At 36.6% G+C, this 11399-nt stretch overlaps 1 long non-coding RNA gene across 1 annotated transcript in view; it reads left to right on the top strand.

Moving 5' to 3' along the window:
* The first annotated feature begins 8779 nt into the window (after nt 1–8779).
* Nucleotides 8780–11399, top strand: part of LOC307147141 — a 3234-nt gene continuing 614 nt past the window's right edge. The window contains exon 1 of the long non-coding RNA XR_013819229.1: nt 8780–8877. This is a non-coding gene — a long non-coding RNA (uncharacterized lncRNA). The remainder of the gene's footprint in view (nt 8878–11399) is intronic.

Here is an 11399-nt window from a genome sequence, read left to right as displayed (position 1 = left end):
AATTAAACCTGTGACCTGTTTTCTGAGTAACAGTAAGAATATCTTTATAGATTATAGCAACACCACCGCCACGACCAATCAGACGGGGCTCATGCTTGTAACAGTATCCAGGAGGAGTAGACTCATTAAGACCGAAATAATCATTTGGTTTAAGCCAGGTTTCAGTAAGGCAAAGTACATCGAAACTATTATCTGTGACCATTTCATTTACAATAACCGCCTTAGGTGTAAGCGATCTGATGTTTAAAAGACCTAGCTTTATAAATTGTTTTTGTTCACTAATATTGAGATTTTCTGGTTTAATCACAGTTAGATTTTTCTTAGATCCTGCAGTAGATTTATTATTTGATCTCACTAAACGAGATGTGCTTGAATCATTTGGGCCACAATTATGGTGCTTTTATTGTGTACTTCCCTTTTAGTAGCATTTTGAAGCAATTGTATAAAAATATGGTAGAGTACTTTGGTCCTCCATATGGAAAAGAGCTTTAACCTATTGTGATCCACTGAAAAAAAAATGTTTTGGTTTAGTTTCTGTTTTCATGGACTTTTAGTTTGTATTTCCTTGTTTTGCATCTGTTTCTTTGAGTTTCTTTCTTGAGAGGTGCTTCTCATTTCTAAATTTGTGCATCCTCGTTTCCTGTCCTCCCTTCTTTTCCTTGCGTCTCAGCTCCACCCTCTAGGGGAGGCTGCAAGGAAAGAAAATGAGGACGGATTATTTGTATATGTGAATATTCTTGATCACTCTAGGGTCACTTCAAAGCATAATCTGGTTATTTAAGCAATTGATAAACAGTGATAATAAAGCAATATGCCCTGTTGAAATATGTGATATAGATGGTTTATTCAAACTGCAACAGTAAAGCATAGATGAAAATAATTCTGACAGATATGAAGGGGGAGAAGGGGAGGTTTTTCAACAAGAAAGACTTCCACATATGATACACATGTGCATCCTCGCTCATCGCTCCTCTGGAAGCCTCCTCACTCCTCGTTCCTCGCCTCCTCACGGTGCAATTAGAGAATTGAGATGTCCTTCAAAATGCCTTTATTTGATCAGTTTCTGGGTCACAGGCTGGAGGACGGCGGAAACGAGGAAGCATCGGTTTGAGTACTGAGAAGCACCAACTGACTGTTTCTATGGTTACTGATTATGTTCTTCACCTGTGCCTTTTTTAGTTGCTCATTTGCTCTCTCTCTCTCTCTCTCTCTCTCTCTCTCTCTCTCTCTCTCTCTCTCTCTCTCTCTCTCTCTCTCTCTCTCTCTCTCTCTCTCTCTCTCTCTCTATATATATATATATATATATTACAGACAATTCTCCAGTTGTCTTTGTGCATGAGGTGCCATTAAAAGCTCACATCTAATAACTTATTAAACATGTGAATAACCCAGGCATTCGTCAGCTGTTTCGCTTTTTACATCATTAGGAGAATAGACAAAGAATACAATGATGTATGTGCATGTGTGTGTGTGGGAAAACACCTGTTCTGGTTGGACGTGGCCTAAATACCCCTCAGTGTGTGTGTTTGGGGTTAGTCAGTGCAGGCCTGTTATGTGCGTCCTCTGCTAGAGAGGAGCTTAGCGCAGATGTTGCGATTCATCACGGTATTGTCATATTAAATGGACACAAAATAGTCTGAATATTTTGCAAAGCCTGTGACTTCATAATGTATTACAGAGTAGAATAATGCCAACCTGTGTTGATAAGAGGGAATAGCAGCTCATAGCCTTGAGACTGTCCATCAGGTTCATGACTGGGCAGAATACTATTACTACAACTGAATACTATTTTGTATTCTGTATATTGTTATAATCTAAATGGCCTACTTTTTAACATAATTTATATAGATAGATAGATAGATAGATAGATAGATAGATAGATAGATAGATTCCATTATGAAAACAGCCATTATACAAACATGAGAGTATGACATGCTTGCATTTAATTCAGTAAATGGCATTAAGTTACCATCTTGACAATTAAAACATTATTTTGTTTAAAAATGCTTTTACTTTCCATTAAAATAATAGCCTAAGTCAATGCTAAAAAAATGGAAGTTGAAATGTTTGAGTTGATTGCATTGAATTTTGTGATAGAGAAAGTAAAGGTATGGGCCTATGCCTTTCGGAGTCCAATATATGTCCAGGAAATAGAAAGATACAGGTTCAGAAAACAGAATAATTATGAGAAGAATAGGCTAAATGAGAAAGCTACTAGTGCAGTAGGGAATTCAAAGGAAAATAAAGAATATTGGGAGAGAATATTCTGAAAGATAATGGAAGAAAAGAAAGAGCTAGGCAGAAAGACACAATACTCATTATTTTGTCTCTCAGTTCATTTGGGCCTGTCAGTTTGACTGTCATAACATGCGACGCAATTATAATTGTCGGCTGCAGGGCGCAATTAAAGCTGCGTCCCATATGTCTGAATTATACACGCTCAGCACAGATAATAACCTGCCCTCTCTCTCTCTCTCACACATACACACACACACACCTACACACACACACACACACACAGTCCGGTTCGCGTTCTTTGTGGGGACTCTCCATAGACGTAATGGTTTTTATACTGTACAAACTGTATATTCTGTCTCCTTAACCCTACCCATCACACAAAACCTTCTGCCTTTTCACATTTTCAAAAATATATAATTTAGTATGTTTCTTAACCCATTTCCCACGTGGGGACCGCTGACTGGTCCCCACAAAATAGGTGATCTAAGGTTGTACTATCCTTGTGGGGACATTTGGGACATTCTGTTTACTTTCTCAACAGTGATTTATTAAAAAAAAAAATCAATAGTTCAAATTCATGAACCACTTTTCACCATGAAAACTAATAGGATTTTTACTTCCAGAAATCTACTAATGCTTTTGGTTTTAGAAGTAAACGGAGTATTAGTTCACTGGATTAAAGTTGTTTAACAGAAATGATGTTGTGTTGTGACCAACCTGTGGAAATTGTGAAGATCTTTAAGTAGCCTATGGGAACTATAATTGATTGAATATCTCTGGTAAGGATTGTTCTTGTTAATGAAATTATCTGCTAGTCAATGTGTTTTGCAAAGTTATGCCAGTTTAAATGAAAGTGTTATATAACAGCATGGTTCGGACGAATAACATCTGCAAATAAAGTAAAACCATAGGATTATAAGGATGGCAGGTAAAAGCATGGGGTCCAAGCTAAACTCAATAGATCAACTAGCAGTTGAGAATAAAGCTTTGGCTATAAGTAGAGACATAACGCACACTCTGAACATATCGTTATAGGATATCAAAGGCAAATATATATAAACCTTTGTGCCATGCAATAGGTATCCTGATGTATAGGAATGGAGTAGGAAATGTGAATGTATTTGATTGTGTTGATGTAGATGTTGTCATTATTGTATGTATAGGAAAGTCCAATTTTTAGCCAAGGCTGGACAATAAAGTACAACTAAACTAAACTATATTGTGATGGCTGAAAGAGGTGTGCATTGTGCCCTTAAAAATGCCCATTATAAATGATTAGGAATATTTTTTTTTATATAATTATACACATTTTAGATTGCACTTTTTAGACACATCACAGGACTATGGTATGTCAACAACAAATTGCAGTATCATGTTTAAACAGGCATTAGACACAAGACAAGGGTGTGTTTGATATGTCTTATGTAAGCATGCGATTTACAGGCCGTACTGGAGCAGAGGAAGGACGTACACATTTTTGGGTGTGATGGTGTGTATGCATGTCAAATTGATTATAAATATAACTCTCAATCTCTCTCGTGTCCACACCTGTCACATACTTCACTCTGTGATGACTAATACATCCCGTTACCATAGTTACACCACATCCCACAGGAGTTAAGGTACCGTGACAGGATTGAACAAACTCATTGTTGTCATTTAAGGATTATGTTCAGCACAAAGCGATAGATTTTCTCCGCTATGTGCAGGCAGCTGTTATAACAGGCATATATGGAAGTACATCCCACAGGACAAACTATAATTCAGAACACATGGACACATGAACTGACGTTGCATCCCAAAAATATCAAAGCGTCTAGGAAAATTGAGGAAAGACATTGAATTCCGCTATTTTAAAAGAATGAATCATCCAAATTATTCACCCAACCACGTCATTTCAAACCTGTAAACTGTCTTCAAAAGGAGGATTTTTAAAAGAATCATGATGAACAACTGCACAATGTCTGACAACGCACACCATAAGCTCCATAATAATAAGTATCTTAAAAGTTCACGTGACTCATTTGAGGAATATACTGTATTATGTGAGGAACAAACTTAAAGGGATAGTTCACCCAAAAATGAAAGTTACCCCATGATTTACTCACCCTCAAGTCATCCTAAGGTGTATATGACGAATACAATCGGAGTCATATTGAAAAACGTCCGGAAGCTATGGTTATTTTAGTCGATAAAGTTTTAAATATGGATATATTTCTTACACGAACACATCGCTTCACTTCAGAAGGCCTTTATTAACCCGTCAGATCCGTGTGGAGCACTTTTATCATGGATGGATGCGCTTTGATGGACTTCAAAAAAATATATACCCATTCACTGCCATTATAAAGCTTGGAAGAGCCAGGACATTTTTTTTAATGTACTGTAACTCCAATTGTATTCATCTGAAAGAAGAATGTCATAGGATGACTTGAGGGTGAGTAAATCATGGGCTAATTTTCATTTTTGGGTGAACTATCCCTTTAATATGTAAATGTTTGTATCTCAGGGGATATGTTGCTCTTTTAGTGTTTTGCTATAGTAAAAAAAAAGGGCCTTTTTAGTCGTCTGAAAGAACTAGAAGAAAAAAAGGCCACTGATCTTTCTAAATTCAAACAAATCATATTCCATGCATTCAGGAAAACACAATAAAGATTTTTCATCTTCCCATCTACTCTTATTCCACCTTTTTAAAAGCGTTTACAGTAAGTCCAGTGCACTGAAAACTTTGAGTATAAATGACGAATGCTCCTTGGCAACTGAAACATGTTTTATGGAGTTGCGCAAATGCCTTTAGACTTCAGCACAAGTTACTATAGCAACTGCTGCTATTTCATTTGCAAGGTTTTGTGTTAGCATTCTCCTGTTGCTTTCAATATACTGAAGGTTAATTGTTTGATCTCAGCAGGCTGTGACGGACCAAACTAGCCCGGCTTCCTCAGAATGTAAAGCTAATACAAAATATGTCTGCAATGCACCACGTCTGCCATCACACATTATACATCTGGAAATATTTGGTGTGTTTTTGTTGACGTGCTCAGGGCCTTCGCCGGGTGTGAAATGGCATTTAATGATATGTGACATTTGCATGGATTAGCATTTTCCACGGACCAGTTTTCCATCTAATTCTCATGGATGAGTCAATATAACTAGGACCAAATTGACTTAATCAGAATTATTTGATAAATAAACTTGCAATACACTTTTGAACCACTAAAAGGCGCTTTAGGACATCAAAGAGTCTCCCTCTGGAACTTAGTAGAGTTATTTCATCTTTCTGTGAAGTATAGAAGCATTTGTTTCAGCCATGAGTGGACCAATAGCATCATTAGTTATGTGAAAGATTTGATCATATTAATTCATGAATGGGTAGAGCAGTCAGTCATTCTCATGAAACCTGTAAAGAATATGTCTAAATAAAATGTTTCACCCCAAAGAAATAAGTAATTATTATTATTACCTCAGGAAAATATAATTGTTTCGTTTTTGCATGATAACACAAACACATTCCCTCCAAAATTTTCATAATATTAGATTATCAGTAGGCCTATATAAAATGTGCATATGATGGTAGTAGGCCTATTTGATGCACTGCCCCATAATGCTTGCTAATTTTAATATTTAATTTGATTAATTCTTTATTTTTATCTAAAAAGAAACCATTCAGAAACTCCTGTGGCATTCTACATGTTGTCAATTCTTCTTGAGTCTCTCAAACTTTGTCCGACTCCAGTTTAAACATAAAAGGCAGAACAGTTTCTGACATTTTAGTGCTTGTCTGCATGAGGTCATCGGAGCTGCTAACACACACACGCACACACACACACACACGTTCACTATCTTTGTGCGGACTCTCCATAGACTTAATGGTTTTTATACTGTACAAACTTTATATTCTATCTCCTTACACTAACCCAAACCTACCCATCACAGAAAACTTTCTGCATTTTTACATTTTCAAAAATATATAATTTAGTATGTTTATTAACCCATTTCCCTTGTGGGGACCGCTGGCTGGTTCCCACAATGGAGGTGATCTCAGGTTTTACTATCCTTGTGGGGACATTTGGTTCCCACAATGTTATATAAACCAAACGCACACAGACACAGCTCTTGAAACTCCGCCCTCTGTGCCGGGAGCAGCAGCTCATTTGCATTTAAAGGGACACACACGAAACTACGCGTTTTTACTGACCCTCAAAAAGGGACAACATGCTGTAAAAATTTTTTAGCTAAAACTTCCCATACACACTCTGGGAACAACAGAGACTTATTTTACATATTGTAAAAAGGGGCATTATACCATCATTTAATATGTTCAATGTTTTTGAGCTATTCAAATAACCTAAGACTCTAAACAGGACATGGACTTGCTTCTAAAACAGACTGGGATGATATCAGATCAAAGCGAATAGCACAGAAATATATCCAGAAAGACAAGTCCTGCTGGTTAACATAAATGGCAGAACATTTATTGACTGAAAGAGCAACTGTACAGCATTTAATGTTGTCATTCTTTTTCACTCTTTCTGCTTTATTTATTTCCTCATCATCACAATTCTTTGCTCTTTCACACTGTCTTTTCACACTCACAGGTGAAACATCTGTGCTGTGAACAAATATTCTTTAATAACTTACAAAGCCAGCTTACATAACATTTAAAGATGTCCTGGCAAGAGCAGAGCACACTTGATAAGTGATAATTTATTTGGATGGCACTCGGTTTCACAGCGTTAGTGTTATATTGCACTTGAAGGGGATGTAAGTGATGTACTGTAACTGAAAAACGTCAAATAAGACAAAAGTGGATGGTGAGAAATTTGAAAAAGTAAAAAATAAAAATAAATAAATAAATATATATACAGTAGTCAAACACCTGAAGTGGATCAAAACCTTTCATCAAAGATATACATGAATTATGAACAATACCCATTCTTGTCTTAGAACAACTTTGATCAACATTTTTGATCCACTTCAAATGTTAAGCAAAATATTTTTCACCAAGAGATTTTAAAAAATATGAGAAACAAAAATTTACTTGCACACTGTTAAAAAAAAAAAAAAAAAAAAAAAGTCTGTAAAAATAGGGCACAACGTATTTAAATATGAAGGAATTTTCCGGATGGGTTTTTCTTACAGGTATTTTACCTGTATTTTGAATTACGCATTGCACTAAGTTTTAAGTTTATTGGAAATTTCTGTCAAATTACTGGATAATGTCCTGGCAGAAAATTACAAGAACATTTTAGTTTTTTTTTTTTTTTACAGTGCAGTGTTCCTAAAATAAACAGTATTGCGTGTGAACGTGTTCTGTAATGCAAAAGCATGGCACAGCGTTTGACAGGTTTGGATCAGTAAACAGACGGCAGGGTGGGATTAGTGTAAACACTAAAGATCTACTTTAGGACTGAACACAATACTCAGCTAAACCTGATAGGGGCTGTATTGTTTTTGTCAAAGTAAAAAAATAAATAATTAAATGCACTCTAATGCATTTTAGCAGAAAAGCTAAAGTGTATTAAGGCATGAAAAAAACTGTTTCACAACAATGCATATTTTCTAAGTGTAAGTGGTATCTGCCCTTTATTGACTACAGGGGGCGCTATACCCTTGCCCCAGACATTTTCTCCCATTTAGATGCTAATTCCTTATAGTAATGTATCATAGTAGTCATATAGCTTCCACCAAAAGACAGTTGCTAGTAGTACTGCTGATTTGATATCAAATAAAGAAATTAGACAAAAGCTTCTTAAAAATGACTTACTCTAAGGAGTATCCAATCATGATTTTACAGTCAAATATAGTCTTTTGCTCATACTGTAGCACAGCGATCTCCCCAGTTCCCACATGGTGTGATATCCTACATGTCAATCTGATAACCGACAGACGGGGTGCTGATAATCCAAATGCAAATACACCTCATGTGGTTAGAGATTAGCTAGGAGTAAATGGATAGCATGACAGGGGTTTGAGTTCATGGGTGGAGGTTTCATCTAATACTGATCTGACTGCGGTGTTTACAGACCTGTAATGGAGATAATATTATAACACAAGATTTGGTTCTGTTCAGAAAATCATACTAGTACTATATGCATTATGCAAAAAGTGCTCTGAATGTTTTTGAGCTCTTGGGCGGACCGCTATTCATCCTAACTAGGGGCTAAGAAAGCAGCTCCCATGACAGCCATGTTGAAGAAATAGAACGGACTGAACCTATTAAGCAGTCATGGGGAAGAGGACTTGTAAATTCTGTGAAATGTGTTTTCACAACAGTTTTGAGCAGCCCAGAAGCCTTGTTTGTCATCGGCCTGCTGGCTCTACCATGAACAATGGCAACAATCCACTTCTCAGTGAATAGAATCAAATGTAAAATGACACTGCAGTCTTCACCCTATTTATGATTTTTTTCAGTCAAGATCAGCGAGTGATTTTATCTTTGTCTTTTTAGTTGTTTGATTAAAATTTTACTGTCACTTTAAGACCTAATGCAAGGAACCAATATATGACGCACAACGGATTTCTTTCCGTTTTGTTTGCTTAAGACAAAACTGACTGCGTTTAGGAGAATACTGGTCAAGACTGGTATTTTGAGAAAACTGTGTGCGTTCAAGTGCAAGAAGAGGCGAAAGAGAACTCAAGGTCAGGTCCGGCTTACTTGTCTTCTTTGTAAAAATTAAATATTAGCGTAAAACAGTTGGTAAACGATCCAGACTGTATCTGTATTTGCGCTCTGGAGAATCATTCAGCGGTTAGCAACGTAGCCAATCACAGACATGTTTGTTGATTTCTTGAACGCAATGGCCAACCACAGGCGTTTATGTTAGAATCCACTCACTTTTTGTCCAGTGCTGAGTTCTGTACACTCACAAATCTTCTCCAAGTGTAGACATTTTGTATAAATAAGAGATTCATACTGTTTTGTTAGCTTCACTGATTAATTTAACGGAACTTTGTGAGACCGCGATGAATGAGCGACAGCTTAAAGCTCCAATATGTAGGAATTTTGTAATAAAATTTCCGAAAATAACTTGCACAGTGTGATATATTTCCTCCAGTTGTGTACTTACAATATTTCAAAAGTCTCCAAAGATTTTTTATTTCAGAGAAATTCCGATTTTAAATAACTGGCCGTCCCGGAAAAGAAACGTCGCCTCTCAGTGACGCAATGTCCGCTCTATCCTTGTTTTCCGTGTGTGGACCATGTGATCGGATATTCCACCACACCGGATTTTTTTTTATTTTTTTTTACAACAACTTTATTGAGTTTTTTTTCTTATCACAATAAACAATAACGACGTCTGACAAAGAAGAAAAATAAATAAAATAAAAAATATGACCCACCACACCGGAATATCACATGGTCAAATGCGGAAGTTGTGGTTATAGATGGTTATAGCTGTTATGGATCACGATTACTCTTTGGCGAGTATTGAAGTGCCAACAAAACGAAAGCGTCCATATTCTGATACACGCAGACTGTGTGACAAACGAAGGAATAAAACCTGGATAAATATCGGCCAGGCGTTTTCGAGATGGAGAGGGCTGCGCGACAATCTTGGACTTGACAGAGACTCTGCTCTCGCGAGTGTATTGATAGACAGGTAAGACATGCAACTGTCAATAATAGCACTTATAAACAAAGTTATATTGCTCTTTGTACTTCGGTAAGGCTTTTTATCACGTGTGGTGACCGAGATTATGGCAGTACAATTAAATACAATCGGATATGTGTTGTTAAAAAAATATATTTAGTCATTACTTGCAAATGTTCGTTCAAATTTACTTTTAGATATTGGTTTGAACACGTTAAACAACACGGCATTAACCATAAAAACGTAAAACTGCACAACATTAACCCAACAAATCATTTGACAAATAGCTGTAAGTTGTAACGGGATAATGTAGCATAACATTTCACGTTCCTTGCAGTTCATTAATTATGATGACATAAAATAATACGATCAGACATACAGGTAATACAAAAACGAATAAATTACCTCATCCGTGATCATGATTCATTAATTTCATTTAGATACATCGCTAGATGGTGAAAACGCTTTAAAAACGACATCTCCCATCGTCACCTCCTTCATAGCGTCATCAAGCTTCGCCTTTGTTATTGTTGGAAACTGCGCCCTCTTGTGGTCAAAAAAATCACATACTGGAGCTTTAATAGTGATTATAAAGGGAGCGCTCTTTACGCGCTGTCTAGGGCCTAGGCGATGTAATAATTAATATAATATATTCAGAATTTGATTAAAAAATTAATTTTCCATGCTTGACAAGCGGCCACGTGCACGCTTCAATACATAGGCCCATTCACATATAGCCTACACAATAACCATTATGATTGACAGTGATAATATAGCAAAGAATGAGACAAAAATACCCTCACTAATTTCAGAAGCAACCTCTGTGTTTTGTTCTGGAACTTGGCCTGGTCCAAACGCATGATTTTGCAGCATTAGGAAAGGCAATTATTATTTATTATTTGTGTTCTGCCATGCCAAATCACGCATACAGGCTATGCTTGCTTTTCTGTTCAAATGAAAAGTGGTTTGTGAACGAAGACATTTTAATAACAAATAATTTGTCTGGAGCGTTTATTAAGTTTGCGACCAAGTTTAGGCTGCGACATCTATAACATGGAAATCTATAACGCTCCCCACCGGGTCTGGATTCGATGCTGAGATGCCACAACCAAATTGAATTCTCTTGCGCATCTTGTGTGTGTGGGAGTGAAAAAACAAAGCCTTTGTGACAAAGCCTTAAAAACAGATGCTAAATAAATCCTCTCCACCATCCACCCATTCTGCTCTACACATCCATACTGCATCCATACTCTCGCTCCTTCACATTCTCTCTCTCTCAATCCGTCCCACCGGATTGAACTATTGATCTGATGAGAAGTTTGCAACTCGAACACAATTTAAGAAGATTAACAGCTTAACGTACTTTAGCTACAGAACAAAACAAAGAAAAAGTAGGAAAGTAGACGAATGTTGGATTGTTAAAGCCTTTGCCTGCTTGGAGATTTAAAACATAGCCTATAATGCACTTCAAGGGGAAAGACCAAGCCAATCTACATATAAAATGCACTAGTATTTTTTTATGGTATTTTTTCCCACAATATCTACATAATTCTGCGTTTTATTAATTTT

The sequence above is a fragment of the Squalius cephalus genome, assembly GCF_949319135.1.
Source record: "Squalius cephalus genome assembly, chromosome: 19".
Classification (NCBI taxonomy): domain Eukaryota; kingdom Metazoa; phylum Chordata; class Actinopteri; order Cypriniformes; family Leuciscidae; genus Squalius; species Squalius cephalus.
Note: the sequence above shows the minus strand (reverse complement) of the source record. Positions and strands in the feature narration are given on the sequence as shown.